This window comes from Oryctolagus cuniculus, chromosome 1 (assembly GCF_964237555.1).
Source record: "Oryctolagus cuniculus chromosome 1, mOryCun1.1, whole genome shotgun sequence".
Classification (NCBI taxonomy): Eukaryota; Metazoa; Chordata; class Mammalia; order Lagomorpha; family Leporidae; genus Oryctolagus; species Oryctolagus cuniculus.
This window is the reverse complement of record NC_091432.1, coordinates 158,811,499-158,828,459: the sequence shown is the minus strand read 5'-3', so window position 1 is coordinate 158,828,459 and position 16,961 is coordinate 158,811,499. Positions and strand designations below refer to the sequence as shown.

The 16,961-nt window shown below is 41.9% G+C and overlaps 1 long non-coding RNA gene across 2 annotated transcripts in view; it reads right to left on the bottom strand.

Annotated features, from left to right (window-relative positions):
* Positions 1-5,278: 5,278 nt before the first annotated feature.
* LOC103348247 (uncharacterized) overlaps positions 5,279-16,961 on the bottom strand; it is a 109,350-nt gene continuing 97,667 nt past the window's right edge. For both annotated transcript variants that reach the window (XR_011379537.1, XR_011379538.1), the window contains one exon: positions 5,279-7,749. This is a non-coding gene — a long non-coding RNA (uncharacterized lncRNA). The remainder of the gene's footprint in view (positions 7,750-16,961) is intronic.

The window sequence follows — 16,961 nt, the reverse complement described above, 5'->3', positions numbered from 1 at the left end:
TGACAGTTATGAGAAGCTACCAAGGATGTTGGCCTTCCACCTCCAGGAAGATATGAGCACACTGAACAGATGGATGTCTCAGGTATCAAGTCTGATGCTAACATAGACCTTCTCTTCCATGAGAAGACAGTAGGCAGTCAAGAGTGGAATAAGACGTTGGAACATCTCTTTTTGACAATGACAAAAGACCTGGATAGCATCATTCAGTGCCCTTCTATCCCAGGTAATGCTAGGAATAGCTTTGCTTGCTCCTAGGCATGACTGTTTTCCACTAATTTTGCAAGTAAAAAATGACCACAGAACTGACTGCATCTTTATACTGTTTTAGCTGCTTGGAGACTTTGAACTGTTGTTAGTGTAATTATTGCAAATAACCAAGGTCTCATAGTCTGCACATTTGTTCTATGGTCTCACAGTCCTAATGCCTATACAAGTTGTGGTTTTTCAATCTTTATATTTTCTTTCTATGCTCACTAAAGTTATTTTTAAAGCTATGTTTACATTAAAAGCCACTCCTACTTCAAGTCTTTTGTGTAGAGGGAGACATCTAAACACCGTGATGCTAAGAGAGGTCATCCTTTATCTCTTTGAGACCATTCTATTCATTAACTCAAATGTTCAAAGAAGTGTATAGCAAAGTGTGAACTTACCTTCAAAAGACTCTTTTGCATTATTTATCAAAAATGTTAAATTTTAGGCTCATGCAAGATATACTGAATCAGAAACTGGATTGGGTGACAGGAATCTAAATTTTAAACAATTCAGAATATACTCATTTGCTTTCATGTATAGAGACCCAGAAATCTAAGAAAGACCTCACATTCCATGAACATGTGCCAGTAAAAGTGAAAACAACTTTAGTTTTAGAAACCTGAATTTGAACTTAGAGGATTGGTTTTGCCTTACCTTGCTTCATCATCCAAATATCCTGGGATTTCTTAGAATGAATATAATTGGAACTACAACTTCTACAAATCCACTCTTCCATCCATTGTTATTATGTTAATAAGGATGCAAGATTAGTTGAATAATTTATCAACTTATAAATTGGAAATGATTCATTTTTTAACTGTCATTAAAAAGAACCTTAATGTTTACAAAAAAAATTCAAGAGTTACAAAGTTCCTGGCCTGGGTATCATCCTTTTTATGTTGGCAGATATAGATCATCTGACAATATTTAACCCCAGGAAGCTGTGCCCATGTTTCATTTGCATGATGTCACATCCTTTCAATTCCAGTGACGGTAATGGTTTTGTACAATTATATGCAAACCTAGTGTTTTTGTCTCACAAGTTTTATAAGGAATGATTTTCTGAAATTAGAATTAATAGACTGGGACTCGCAACCAAGACCTGAATATTTATCTAAATTATGTTTTCATTTTTCATTTGGTGTTTATGCAACGAGTGACAATAATGTTTATTTACTTCCAAATATAGATACAAACACAAATTAAGTAGGAAAAGGTTATTCCAACCAAAAGAAAAGAAAATGTTGTTCCAGCCAGATACTGATCTAATGTAAAAAATTTAGAGTATTTGTAGCTAATGGAAATACTTCCGAGTAAGAACACTATTGGGCCGGCGCCGCGGCTCACTAGGCTAATCCTCCACCTAGCGGCGCCGGCACACCAGGTTCTAGTCCTGGTTGGGGCGCCAGATTCTGTCCCGGTTGCCCCTCTTCCAGGCCAGCTCTCTGCTGTGGCCAGGGAGTGCAGTGGAGGATGGCCCAGGTGCTTGGGCCCTGCACCCCATGGGAGACCAGGAAAAGCACCTGGCTCCTGGCTCCTGGCTCCTGCCATCGGATCAGCGCGGTGCGCCGGCTGCAGCGGCGGCCATTGGAGGGTGAACCAACGGCAAAGGAAGACCTTTCTCTCTGTCTCTCTCTCTCACTGTCCACTCTGCCTGTCAAAAAAAAAAAAAAAAAAAAAAAAGAACACTATTATCATTTTGAAATGATACGGTATTCTTACCTTCCAACCATTAAATCATTTACACTAGGTTATCATCTGCTTATCCATCTCATTTCTAGTCAGTTGGTTTTATGCCTTGTATATTTTGCCAGAAAATTTACTGTAATTGCCTATGCTAAATGTGTTTTTATGATTTATTTATTTGAAAGGCAGAGTTACAGAGAGGCACAGGTAGAGGCAGAGAAAGAGAGAGGTCTTCTATCCACTGGTTCATTTCCCAAATGGCCTCAATGACCAGAACTGGGCAAATCCAAAACCAGGAGCTTCTTCCGGGTTTCCCATGTGGGTACAGGTGCCCAAAGACTTGGGCCATCCTCCACTGCTTTCCCAGGTGCATTAGAAGAGAGCTGGATTGGAAGTGGAGCAGCCAGGACTCAAACCAGTGCCCATATGGAATGCTGGCACTGCAGGTGCCGGCTTTATCTGCTACACCACAGTGCTAGTCCCTATTTTTATATTGTACTTATTTATTTTTAAAGATTTATTTTACCTATTTGAAAGGCAGAGTTACAGAAAAAGAAGAAGAGACAGAGAGAGGTCTTCCATCCACTGTTTCATCCCCGAAATGGCTGCAATGGCTGCAATGTCTAGGGCTGGTCTAGGCTGAAGACAGGAGCCAGTAGTCTCCCCTGGGTCTCACACATGGGTGCAGGGGTCCAAGCACCTGGGCCACCCTCTGCTGCTTTCAGGTGCAGTAGCAGGGAGCTGGATTGGAAGTGGGACTGCAGGGACTTGAACCAGCACTCACATGGCATCCTGGTGTCTCAAGCAACAGCCCTATGCACTATACCACAACATAGGCCTCTAAATTTATTTTTGTACTGCTGGATTATCTATCTGTTTGAAATCAAATTAACTGGGAAACTACAGTTTACAACTTAACGTGTATTCTTCATAAACTATCAAGCCATTTGCGGGCTTTTCTCAAGCAACAGAATGTGACAGTTATTCTGGGACAAATTTGATGCACTAAATGAAATCAGTTAACTTCTAACTTATCCAGGCTTCCTGAAGTAAAAATACCAGCCTCTTTACAGATTAGATAGTAAGGAATAATTGAAGTATCTCCTAATGGCATGCTACTTGCAAACATTTTCTGTATTCTATTCCTCTCTGCCCCTAATTGTACATTTTCTATTCTACCACTCAGAATTCTAACATGGATTTGGAAATTTTACTTTAGAGATTGAACATATAAATTGGTCTCATGAAGAATGATTGCAATAATAAATAATATTGAAGACCCAGCATGAAGACAGATGGAACTGACATAAGACCAACACAGGGTAAGGAGCTCAGCTCAATCAGAATTGCAGCTTTATACAGAACTACCCAGCCAAGTGCTAGATCCTCTGACCCATGTTCAACATGAATGAAGAATAAGAATCCACAAATCACTGTGTGCCAGGGGTGGTTTGTTACACAGCAGTTACTCACAGATAACAGAAATAGTCTCTGACATAAGGTAATTGGTCTAACAGTAGATTTCCCAACAGCACTGATAAAAAACAGAAGTCAATAAAGTATTATTTTGATCAGTTCTTGTCCTGATGGTTGATGTACAATGTAATACTTTATCCATTTTAGTATTTTTTTTGTTCTAGTACCATTGATTGAATTCTGTAATTAACACACAATTATTATTAGGTGTTTAAATTTTAACTGAAAAGTGATCCCAGTTAGGAATTTGGAAAACATCATGCTTTGTGAAATAAGCCAGTCCCAAAGGGACAAATACCATATGTTCTCCCTGATCGGTGACAACTAACTGAGCACCAAAAAGGAAACCTGTTAAAGTGGAATGAACACTATGAGAAACGGTGACTTGATCAGCCCTTGCCCTGACTGTTGATGAGCAACTTAATATGTTATCCCTCTTAGTATTTTTTTTTGTTTGTTCTACTTAATACTTTTGGTTGAATACTGTAATCAATACACAATTATTCTTAAGTGCTGAAACAGTATTTTTCACTTTATGTTTCTGTGTGGGAGCAAACTGCTGAAATCCTTACTTAATGTATGCTAAACTGATCTTCTGTATATAAAGAGAATCGAAAGTGAATCTTGATGTGAATGGAAGGGAAGAGGGAGTGGGAAAGGGGAGGGTTGCGGGTGGGAGGGATGTTATGGGGGGTAAGCCATTGTAATCCATAAGCTGTACTTTGGAAATTTATATTCATTAAATAAAAGTTAAAAAAATAAAGTATTATTTTCAATATGTTGAGCTAAAAATAATAACCAAGGTAGAATTCTATAATATAAATAACTATTTCTAAAAAATTAGGTGAATAGAAAACAAAAAACATTTACAATCAACAGATATTTGTCAAAGAAATATTAGGAATGAAGCATAAGTTATCCAGAAGAAAAGTGTAAGATGAAAGAATGATGGTGAGCAAAGAAGTTGGCAAATATGTAGTAGGACAAACCAAGCGTAGTTGGTATGAAAGAATTCTATCTAATTAACAAGATTTTGAGTTTTTTTTTTTTTTGAAAGAACAGAATTGAAATATTGACCACTATCCTGATGAGGTTAATTTTTCTGACATCCTTGTAATACTTGGGAGAGCATTAAGATAGTTAAGTATGTGTATATTTTGTTAAGTCAAATGCTCATGGAGAAATTCCAAAAGTATTTGGAGAAAAAAGAACCAAAGTAAACTTGTCTAACTTCAAAAATAGTAGGAGGAGTAAAAATTAAATAAGAAAAGCCAAGCAAATGAAAATCTCAAGTAATTATTAAAGGCAGCATAGAAATCCTAGAAAGATATTTATGCAGATAGATATGAAAATTCAAAATGTGGCATGATGTCTGGACAACTTGTTATTAATAAGGCAAAAATAAATTCCCAATGTCTTGGAGACATAATAAAAGGAAAATATTTAGAACATTGTTATGAATATAACTTGAAAAGAATTCCTTAAACCAAGAAAAAAAAAGAAGCATTACCCATAAAAGGGTACAAAAGTTGAAAAATTCAACTATACTAAAAGTAAGAACTCTAATCCTTAAAAACTATCAAAAAGTGTGGGAGGGGGCATAAGGTACCAAAGGAGAAAGTATTTGCAGTACAAAAATTCAGCAATAGATTAATATCAAGATAAAAAAAAAACAGAAATCATTAAAACAAAAATCCAAAATTCTAAATGAGTCTTATACCCAACCTGAAACTTCATAAAAAGATCATAGTGATTAAAAATACATTGTTCAGATTCATTTATAACTTATTTATAAATTCAGATTTATTTATAATTTATAATCCCAAACAAGATCATAGTGAAATCTGATTTGATAGCCACACGAGAAGTCAGTAAAGATTTGGTAAGCATAACACTTTCCTGCTGTTGGTGGGAATGTGAATGCTACACTCCTTCAGACAACATGAAAGCAATAATCTTGCAAAGTTGGACATTCAGATATCCTGCCACTCGTTGATTAGATTCCAAAGTACATCCCTTAGAGAACCCTTTCCATAGTACAACTGGAGACCTCTCCAAGAATATTCATAGTAGCATGAAGTGCAATAAAGGAAACACTGTACAGCAATGAAAGACGAATGAACACTATGGACAATAATGAGGAGGAATCTTAGCATTGCAGCTCAGCAGGTTAAGCCACTGCTTAGGATGCCTGCAGCCCATATTGGTGTGTCAGGTTGAATCCTAGCTCCTCTGCTTCCAGTCCAGCTTCCTGCTAATGCATCCTGGGAAGCAGCAGATGCTTGGACCCCTGCCACTCACAGTTAGAGACCTGGACTGAGTTCTGGGCTCCTGGTTTCAGCCTGGCCCAGCCCTGGCTGATGTGAGCATTTAGGGAGTGAGCCAGCAGATGGAATATCCCTCTCTCTTTCTCTCTCTTTGCTTTTAAGTAGATGAAAATAAACAGCATCAAAGAATTATTATCATTATTATTATTTGAATAAAGCCTTCATGCTAAGACATTAGATGTAAGCTACACAAAGGTAAGTGTTAGGAAACAACTACTTTCTTTACAAATGCACCACAAATGTAGGATATCTCTAGCACAAAAAGTCAATGGACAGGTGTTTTTGCCTGATTTAGGGTCATAGTGGGACTTGGCTTCTATGAGCTTCATCTGATACTTACATCATAGGATGGCCAGCGGGAAAGGAAGTTTGCTGAATATATGCAAGGGGTATTTCTCAGGGACTTGTTAGAAGCTGCTCTGAACTATTTTGCAACAGAGCTATTTGTCACTGCCCAGGGGAAAAAGAATGGTCTCTCCTCTACCGCTTTCTAAATCTCTCCCAAGTGGCTCTCATTGGAAGAAACTAACAATGAGCTCCATGAGGAATGGGATTCTGGGAAACATGGTTCTTGCACCTAGAAGGAAGTGGTGATAATACCAAGCTGACAACATGTAATGCAGGACATTATGCTGAATATTTTCCATCTGGAACTTCAGATCAAATCACCACACTTTTCTACTTAACCTCTGCCATGTGGGCTCACTTGCTTCTGTCTACTAGTTGTATTTGGTCAGCAGAAAGTACCATAAAAAGGAGGAAGAGAATGAGGTCAGGGAAGTTTTCTGCCCTGGTCCCTTCCCTGCTAGCTTAGATGTGCCCCTCTTTGGGTGGTCATAGCTCCTGTCACGATGTTCTGTCACATAGTTACTTTGTCTGAGTATCAGTTACATGATCACTCTCATTGCCCCATCAGCCCTGGGAGAGATATATTTCTTGATTTGTTTCCCTGAACCCTGTCCATAACACTTCCTTATATTAAATGTTCTTTACTCCTCAGTTTGAGATTTCTTTTTGTTTCCTGCCATATCTCTAACTCACAGATTAAGCACTTAAAAAGCAAGTATGTTTGTGAACTCAACGTTTCCATAGCCTTGGAAGCTCAAGACAAGAGCCTAGGATGATTACTGATGCCATAAACAAGACTGTCAATTGTTAAATCAACAACAGGAGTGACTGTGTACTTGCTCCCCATGTAGGACCTCTGTCCTTAATGTGTTGTATTATGCAAATTAATGGTAAAACTAGTCTTCAAATAGTACTTTATACTTTGTGTGTCTGTGTGGGTGCAAACTGTTGAAATCTTTACTTAGTATAGAGTTGATCTTTTGTATATAAAGATAAGTAAAAATGAATCTTAATGAAGTTTGGGATGGGAGAGAGGGTTGGAGATGGAATGGTTTGCACATGGGAGGTGGTAATGGGGGGAAGAACCACTATAATTCAAAAGTTGTACTTTCAAAATTTATATTTATTAAATAAAAGTTTTCCATAAAAAAGGGTGGGGGCCGGCGCAGTGGCTCGCTTGGCTAATCCTCCACCTGCGGCACCAGCATCCCATATGGGCACCAGGTACTAGTCCCAGTTGCTACTCTTCTTGTCCAGCTCTCTGCTGTGGCCCGGGGGGACAGTGGGAGATGGCCCAAGTGCTTGGGGAGACCAGGGGGAAGCACCTGTCTTCTGGTTTCGATTGGCATAGCTCCAGCCGTGGCGGACATTTTGGGGGTAAACCAACAGAAGGAGGACCTTTCTCTCTCTCTCTCACTGTCTAACCCTGTCAAAAAAAAAAAAAAAAAAGCATGGATGTGCAAGGAAAGGATACATGAAGTGAAGGAGTTGCTCTCAACTAGAATTTAATTTCAGAAGAGGAACATCAATCACCCCTTCATCAGAGATAAAGGCATCAAGATGAAGCACCCCAAATCTTCCACAGCAGCAGCACATTGCTTCAGACAAGAGTGCTCAGTGTTTATCTTCGTTCTGGTTTTCCATCTTGCCAAAATAGACACTATGATTAAAATGCAAAAAGAATATGACTTATGCTCCCAAATCTAGAGAATTATACTTGTGTTTCAGATTCTTTCAGATTTGAGAACCATTCATTTATTCCTCAGTTATGTCTGGCTGTACAATGTGATATGGAAGCACTATGACCTAGGGAACACAGAAGCTTATTAAAAGTATTAAACATTATTAATTTCACTTCATTCAATTAATTGACACTCTGTTAGAGTGCATTTCTATTCATATACATGTAACATGGTATCTATACATTCAAAGCTATACTCAACAAATGGATACTGAAAAAAGTAATATGTGTCAATGTATAAACAGAAGAATGGTGCCCCTAATAGGAATGGGAGCAAAATCAAACACAATAAGAATCTGAGTTTTCTTTTGAATAAAGAAGGGCCAAACAAAACATGCATTCGACTAATCAAGGTATTTGATTGACAGAACATCATATTTTTTAACCATGACTATTATAGAGAAATATACACAAAGTATAAGGCTACATAGAGAAATGACTAAGCCAAATTAATTAATCAAATGCATTTCAGGGAGAAGGAAAATGAGACAATAGCTGACAGTGCTAATAAAAAAAAAATAGCTCACTTTTACAAAGTTTCTTTTTTGTTGTCCTGAATCATCACCTTAGTTTCAGGAAGTAGAGTAAACTGACACAGAGTCAAAGCAGTGTTGAAAACCCTTCTATTCAGGCAGATTCCATGGAACATTCACCACCTCTGACTCCAGTGTGGACATGTCATCTGCTCTGACGTATTGGCTCATTAAAAACCAGCAGCAATGTCTCCAGAGCTGAATCTCTTTCATTCATTATTCAATATTGGTATATTTTGGTATAAAGGATTGTATGCATTTGAAATTTGTCTTCGAAATGAAAAAAACCTTCAGTTTTTATAAGTGTTCAGCCATTTCTGTTCAAATGTGTGACCAACTTAAAAGATTCAAAAGAAGCACATGTGAACAGGAAACATTTTTAAGAATTTTTTCCTCTTTGGATTGTTTTATTAGACATTGAATTTCTGTTACTGATCTTCACTAAACTGCATAGGAGGATGAAAAAGAACTGCCTCAAACTTAAAAACCAACTAGCAAAACTTAATTGTGGAAATGACATGATCTGGAAACGATATTTCTACTGTTTTATTCAATAAATTAAAATAGTTAGACAAGTATATTTTATGAGTCACTTAACATCAAGAGCCAATATTTAAGCACTGTGTTATAGGCCAAAATGGGAAAGTGGCAATGTAAAAGTAGCTTTGCTGCCAAACATAGACATTAATTTAATGAAAATAAGATTTATTCTTTAAATAATTTACACACTGGCAAGGACATTGACTGATTCACCATGGTAATCTACATACTTGAAATGTCAAAAGATAATTTTATTGAGATCAAACGATAATTGTGTGGATGAGCATGAGACTAAAAAAAGAAAAATCCAAGGAGCCAAGACTTGGTTATTTTTTATTTTTCCTCTTTGTATTACAAGCTAACAATAAAATAAAATTCTACTTGATATCTGACAACAAGTAATATTCATGCACAAGGAATAAAAAGTATATACTGAAATAATCAACAATAGATACATATTAGCCAAGAACTTATTATTCATCTCCACATGTAACCAAAAGAAGGAAGGCACTGTGGCAGGCATTGAAGGTGAACAGATATAAGAAGAAAATAGTGCTGGTTATCCTTTAGGCAGGCCTCTACCATCACAAAGCTAACTGATAGAAACATGATTTTTTACTGTCTTGATTGAAGAGAACAGATTTCAAGGCAACTACAATAATTGGAAAATGAGGAAAGAAGCCCCATTGACAAAAGAGAGAACTAAAGAGTTGTAGGCTCAAATTCTATAAATTTTGCCCAAATCTTTGACTGACCTGTAAACACTTGTTATAGGGGCAGACTCTTCAGGGCTCAGCCAAGTCTAATAAAATTGACTTGAGATTTTAGCATTTGCCCACACAAAGGGAGTTTTGTGGGGAGCAGCCCCGACTGGACTGAGTTACTGGAATTGGGACTTATTCTATGCGTCTGCTCTCCCACAATATGGCGCTGGGAGAGAAGTAAACAGCTTCCACACAGCTGCCTCCAGTTCAGCCAATAAACTGTAGGACTTGCTCCTGATTGGAGAGCAGCGTACTCGGCGTGTGGGCAGCCGAGTTGGGATTGGCGGAGGAGGACTATAAAGGAGGAGAGAGACGGCATGCACCAGGAACATCTAAGGGGAACATCTGAGGGAACACCCGTGCAGCCCCCAAGAGAGCCAGCCGGCGGTGTGCCGCTCCCCTGCGGAAGTGGGGAATGTGGCCAGGGGGAACTGCCCTTCCACGGAGGTGGAAGGGATAGTAGCCAACCCGGGAAGAGCCAGCAGCAAACCCGGGGAGGGCCGAGCAGACGAAAGAACAGCGCAGGGTCCTGTGTCGTTCCTCCACGAAGAGGGGGAGCGACATAATGGTGCCGTGACTCGGATAGAAAACCTAGGACGGATAGGAAACTTAGGAGGGAAGAAACGGGAAGAACTGGGAAAATACCGGAGAGAGAGACTAGCAAACAGCCTAGGGAAAAGCCGGACGAAAAAGGTGCCAGAAGAAGCTATTGAAAGCCTAGGCATAGACTCGGATACGGACTACGGGGGGAAGCTGGGAGAAATCTCTAAGGTCGAAAGCGAAAGTGAAAGCTAGAACAGACTGACTCGGATGCGGACTGTGGGGAGAGGCCAGGAGAAATGAGGGAGGAGTATTGTTGGAGGAAAACTTAGGGAAACATACCGGGTAGAGAAAAGTGTTAGGGAAATTGAAGCCGCGGGGGGCAGGCCGAGGCTGAAACGAAAGCCACTTTGGGATTCTCAAGTTAGCCCGGGAATAGGGGGCGAAAAGTTGAAACCAGAAGCTGAAACGTAAGCCTGGTTGGGATCCGTCTGATTAGCCCGGGGAACAAAGGACGGGAAGCCAAACCGTGGGGCGGAGACGTAAGCTGGGTTGAATTCGCCAGGCTAGCCCGGGGAACTTGGATTGAATGCTAGTGGTGGAGACGCAAGCTACGCTGTGTGACTCGCAGAAGCTGCCGCGTGCAGAGAGAGCACGGGGCGTGAATAGATAGGGAACGCGGGGCTGGCGCGAGGCCATGGTTCAGACGCGAAAGGGCTAGTGAGAGACCGCGGAGTGTGCGCGCGAAGCCGAGCCGCGCAGATGAGAGAGGTGTGGGCTGAAGCGGCTCAGAGCCGGCGAGGCACCGAGAAGCAGCCTCGGGGCAGAGCCCGCTGGCGGGGCGAGGCGCCGGGAAGCCGCGCAGAGCCGTGAAGCTGCCGGCAGGGCGAGGCGCCGGGAAGCTGCAGGGATAAGAGAAATAGAAGTTTAGAAGTAAAGTGAGAGAAATAGAGAAATAGGAATGCTGGAAGATAGAAGTAAAATGGGAGAAATAGGAATGCCCGGAGATAGAGAAATAGAGAAATAGAAAGGCCTCCCCTCAACATGGCAATGAGAAAGCTTGGATTCGGTCTGCCTGATTAAGTGAGGCGATGAGCACCTGCGGGCGGCTAGCAGCTTATGCGCCGCAGGTCACCGAAGACAGGCACGAATTAACATCAGTAAGGCCTCCCCACAATACAACAATTAGGCTTGGATTCGGTCTGCCTGATTAAGGCGGTAAGCACCAGCAAGCGGCTCGACCAGAGTGTGAGCCGCAGGTCACCGAACACAGGCATGCATCAGCGCCTAAAAACCTCCTCACAACATGGCGAAGAGAGGACCCGGATTCGGTTTGCCTGATTGATAGGACTTGTAAGAATCTGTGGCAACTCTAGCAAGTAGAGCAGAGTGTGTGCCGCGGGACACCGAAGACAGGCGCGTATCAACGCCAAAAAATAAAAAGAAAGGGGGATCTGTGGGGAGCAGCCCCGACTGGACTGAGTTACTGGAATTGGGACTTATTCTATGCGTCTGCTCTCCCACAATATGGCGCTGGGAGAGAAGTAAACAGCTTCCACACAGCTGCCTCCAGTTCAGCCAATAAACTGTAGGACTTGCTCCTGATTGGAGAGCAGCGTACTCGGCGTGTGGGCAGCCGAGTTGGGATTGGCGGAGGAGGACTATAAAGGAGGAGAGAGACGGCATGCACCAGGAACATCTAAGGGGAACATCTGAGGGAACACCCGTGCAGCCCCCAAGAGAGCCAGCCGGCGGTGTGCCGCTCCCCTGCGGAAGTGGGGAATGTGGCCAGGGGGAACTGCCCTTCCACGGAGGTGGAAGGGATAGTAGCCAACCCGGGAAGAGCCAGCAGCAAACCCGGGGAGGGCCGAGCAGACGAAAGAACAGCGCAGGGTCCTGTGTCGTTCCTCCACGAAGAGGGGGAGCGACATAATGGTGCCGTGACTCGGATAGAAAACCTAGGACGGATAGGAAACTTAGGAGGGAAGAAACGGGAAGAACTGGGAAAATACCGGAGAGAGAGACTAGCAAACAGCCTAGGGAAAAGCCGGACGAAAAAGGTGCCAGAAGAAGCTATTGAAAGCCTAGGCATAGACTCGGATACGGACTACGGGGGGAAGCTGGGAGAAATCTCTAAGGTCGAAAGCGAAAGTGAAAGCTAGAACAGACTGACTCGGATGCGGACTGTGGGGAGAGGCCAGGAGAAATGAGGGAGGAGTATTGTTGGAGGAAAACTTAGGGAAACATACCGGGTAGAGAAAAGTGTTAGGGAAATTGAAGCCGCGGGGGGCAGGCCGAGGCTGAAACGAAAGCCACTTTGGGATTCTCAAGTTAGCCCGGGAATAGGGGGCGAAAAGTTGAAACCAGAAGCTGAAACGTAAGCCTGGTTGGGATCCGTCTGATTAGCCCGGGGAACAAAGGACGGGAAGCCAAACCGTGGGGCGGAGACGTAAGCTGGGTTGAATTCGCCAGGCTAGCCCGGGGAACTTGGATTGAATGCTAGTGGTGGAGACGCAAGCTACGCTGTGTGACTCGCAGAAGCTGCCGCGTGCAGAGAGAGCACGGGGCGTGAATAGATAGGGAACGCGGGGCTGGCGCGAGGCCATGGTTCAGACGCGAAAGGGCTAGTGAGAGACCGCGGAGTGTGCGCGCGAAGCCGAGCCGCGCAGATGAGAGAGGTGTGGGCTGAAGCGGCTCAGAGCCGGCGAGGCACCGAGAAGCAGCCTCGGGGCAGAGCCCGCTGGCGGGGCGAGGCGCCGGGAAGCCGCGCAGAGCCGTGAAGCTGCCGGCAGGGCGAGGCGCCGGGAAGCTGCAGGGATAAGAGAAATAGAAGTTTAGAAGTAAAGTGAGAGAAATAGAGAAATAGGAATGCTGGAAGATAGAAGTAAAATGGGAGAAATAGGAATGCCCGGAGATAGAGAAATAGAGAAATAGAAAGGCCTCCCCTCAACATGGCAATGAGAAAGCTTGGATTCGGTCTGCCTGATTAAGTGAGGCGATGAGCACCTGCGGGCGGCTAGCAGCTTATGCGCCGCAGGTCACCGAAGACAGGCACGAATTAACATCAGTAAGGCCTCCCCACAATACAACAATTAGGCTTGGATTCGGTCTGCCTGATTAAGGCGGTAAGCACCAGCAAGCGGCTCGACCAGAGTGTGAGCCGCAGGTCACCGAACACAGGCATGCATCAGCGCCTAAAAACCTCCTCACAACATGGCGAAGAGAGGACCCGGATTCGGTTTGCCTGATTGATAGGACTTGTAAGAATCTGTGGCAACTCTAGCAAGTAGAGCAGAGTGTGTGCCGCGGGACACCGAAGACAGGCGCGTATCAACACCAAAAAATAAAAAGAAAGGGGGATCTGTGGGGAGCAGCCCCGACTGGACTGAGTTACTGGAATTGGGACTTATTCTATGCGTCTGCTCTCCCACAATATGGCGCTGGGAGAGAAGTAAACAGCTTCCACACAGCTGCCTCCAGTTCAGCCAATAAACTGTAGGACTTGCTCCTGATTGGAGAGCAGCGTACTCGGCGTGTGGGCAGCCGAGTTGGGATTGGCGGAGGAGGACTATAAAGGAGGAGAGAGACGGCATGCACCAGGAACATCTAAGGGGAACATCTGAGGGAACACCCGTGCAGCCCCCAAGAGAGCCAGCCGGCGGTGTGCCGCTCCCCTGCGGAAGTGGGGAATGTGGCCAGGGGGAACTGCCCTTCCACGGAGGTGGAAGGGATAGTAGCCAACCCGGGAAGAGCCAGCAGCAAACCCGGGGAGGGCCGAGCAGACGAAAGAACAGCGCAGGGTCCTGTGTCGTTCCTCCAAGAAGAGGGGGAGCAACAAGATTGAGTTGAAAGGTTGAACCCATTTAAATGAATGCCAGAACTTTGGTTGGGGTGGGCAACACTGCAGAGAAACATAACATAATACAGAATCCCTATAATGTAAAATCACAATATGTGGTATGCAGTCCTCAATAACTAGATTTATGAAAAATCAGAAAAACATGAACCATGTATAATCATTAGAGACTTATCTCTAAATTAAGTAGATACTAAATTTAGCAAAGATTTAAAAACAGACCTAACAACCCCCACAGTGACTAAATATTTAGGAATCATAATAAATCAAACCAATAAGCTATAAAAATGTTTTATAACTCATGCCATAAGCAAAAATCTTTCACAATGACTTGAAACCACATTCAAATTTAGAGTTCTTGAAAGGAAACCATTGTACACCACTGGGGAGAATGCCAATTAATATAGCTGTTATGGAAAGCAGTACAGATACTCTTCTAAAAATGGAACTACAATATAATTCAACAAACCCAATACTAGGGTACATATCCAAAGGCAATGAAATCAGAATATCGATGATATATCTGCACTCTCATGTTTATTACAACACTATTCACAATAGCCAGGAAATGGAATCAACCTAAGAGTTCATCAGTGGATGAAGAAAGGAAATGAGGTACATATACATGATGAAAACTACACAGCTTTTTAAAGCTCGGAAATATTGTCACTTGCAACAACATGGATAAATCTTGAGGACATTATGTTAAGTAGAATAAATCAAGCACAAAGAGACTAATATCGTATGTTCTAACTTATATGTGGAATCTAAACAAGTCAAACTTACAAATCCAGCATCGAATGGTGGTTACTAAAGTGGGTTAAGAATAGGTAGGGACTGGAGAAACATTGGTCAAAGGATACAAAATTTCAATTAGACAGTAGGAATAAATTCAGAACTAGTATATAACATGGTTGCTAGAGATAGAAACAATGTATTGCACTGGTATACTTAAGTAGATTTTATATGTTCTCACCATACACACAAAAAATGTGTGAAGTAATGTAATAATTAGTTAATTAGCTTGATTTGACCATTTCAAAACGTGTGTGTATATATCTGAAAACAACTTATTGCATACTATAAATATATATTTTCATCTATATTAAAAAAATTAAAAATCCGGAAAATCTTGAAGTCCTAGGCCAGAAGAGGATAGCCCCAGGAGGGGGTGGCAGCACCTTAGCTGATTAGTACAACGTCTTTGCCTTATCACTCTCAACTCAAGTGCCCTGTGCGCCTACCTGTAGACACTTCAACTTATAAGTCTACTGGGGAGTTCACTGTATGGTTAGTTCACACTCCAGAGGACACACTGGAGAAAGGTCTATGTAAGTTTGGAAAGTTGGCTAACGACCTTTCATGTCTAGAATCCTAAGACACTTAGTTCCTTAATTACGATCTGAAGGATCCCAGGCTCTAGGCAGGTACATCTCCCTTGTTCCTTAGACTTTTGGATCTTAGAAAAAGATACATCCAGAGGAAGGTTAGAACAGATCCTTCTAAGTGTGGAGTGGAGGACAGGGTTCCCTTTGGATAGGGCTGAAGTAGTACAGTTCATAGAAGACCTTGGGCTTTGTATGAAAACAAAAAGCTTCCTGCCATTGATCTTCTACTTACTGCTTATGTGACCATAAATAATTAATTACCTCAAGTTTCTATGCCTCAGTATCCACATGTATAAAATGGGAATAACAGTCTCTATTGCTTTATAAGGATGAAGTGAGATTATGCTCCTATGCACAAAATAAGCTCTCAATTTTAGCTGTTAGCATTAATTTAAGATTTTGTGGGTTATTCTCATTATCATACAATTATTATAGTCCCACCTATCTATAGGATTTTCATCTCTGCAAAGTTTTAAAGTACAGACTGTTAACTTTTAGAAATCATCTCATATCAGCCCTTGTCCTGATTGTCGAGGGACAACTTACTACTTTATTCCTTTTAGTATTTTTTGTTACACTTAATACCATTGGTTGAACTCTTTAATTAACACACAATTATTCTTAGGTGTTTAAATTTAACTGAAAAGTGATCCCTGTTAAATATAAGACTGGGAATAAGAGAGGGAGGAGATATACAGTTCAGCACATGCTCAATCAGACTTACTCCTAATGGTAGAGTTAGAAACGTGCCAGGGGATTCCAATTCAATCTCATCAAGGTGGCATGTATCAATGCCATCTCACTAGTCCAAATGATTAATTTCTGTTCACAATTGATCATAATGATAGGATTAAGAGTCAAGACTAGTGTCTGCTAATACTAACTGATAGGATTAAAAAGGAGAGAACAATCCAACATGAGAAGTGGGATACACAGCAGACTCATAGAATGGCAGATGTCCTAAACAGCACTCTGGCCTCAGAATCAGCCCTTAAGGCATTCGGATCTGGCTAAAAAGCCCATGAGAGTATTTCAGGAATGGAAAGCCAAGACACTCTGGCCAAAAAAAAAAAAAAAAAAAAATGACCTAAACGGAAGATCTCTGTGAGTGATATCCCAGCGGAAAGAATGGGCCATCAAAGAAGGAGGTACCTTTCTCTGAAGGGAGGAGAGAACTTCCACTTTGACTATGGCCTTGTCAAAAGAAGATAGGAGTTGGCAAACTCAAGAGGCTTCCATAGCCTTGGCAGCTCATGACAAGAGCCTCAGGTGATTACTGATGCCGTAAATAAGAGTGTCAATTGTTAAATCAACAACAGGAGTCACTGTGCACTTACTCCCCATGTAGGATTTCTGTCCTTAATGTGTTGTACTATGTGAGTTAATGGTATAACTAGTACTCAAATAGTACTTTATACCTTGTTTTTCTGTGTGGGTGCAGACTGTTGAAATCTTTACTTAGTATATACTAACTTGATCTTCTGTATATAAAAATAATTGAAAATGAATC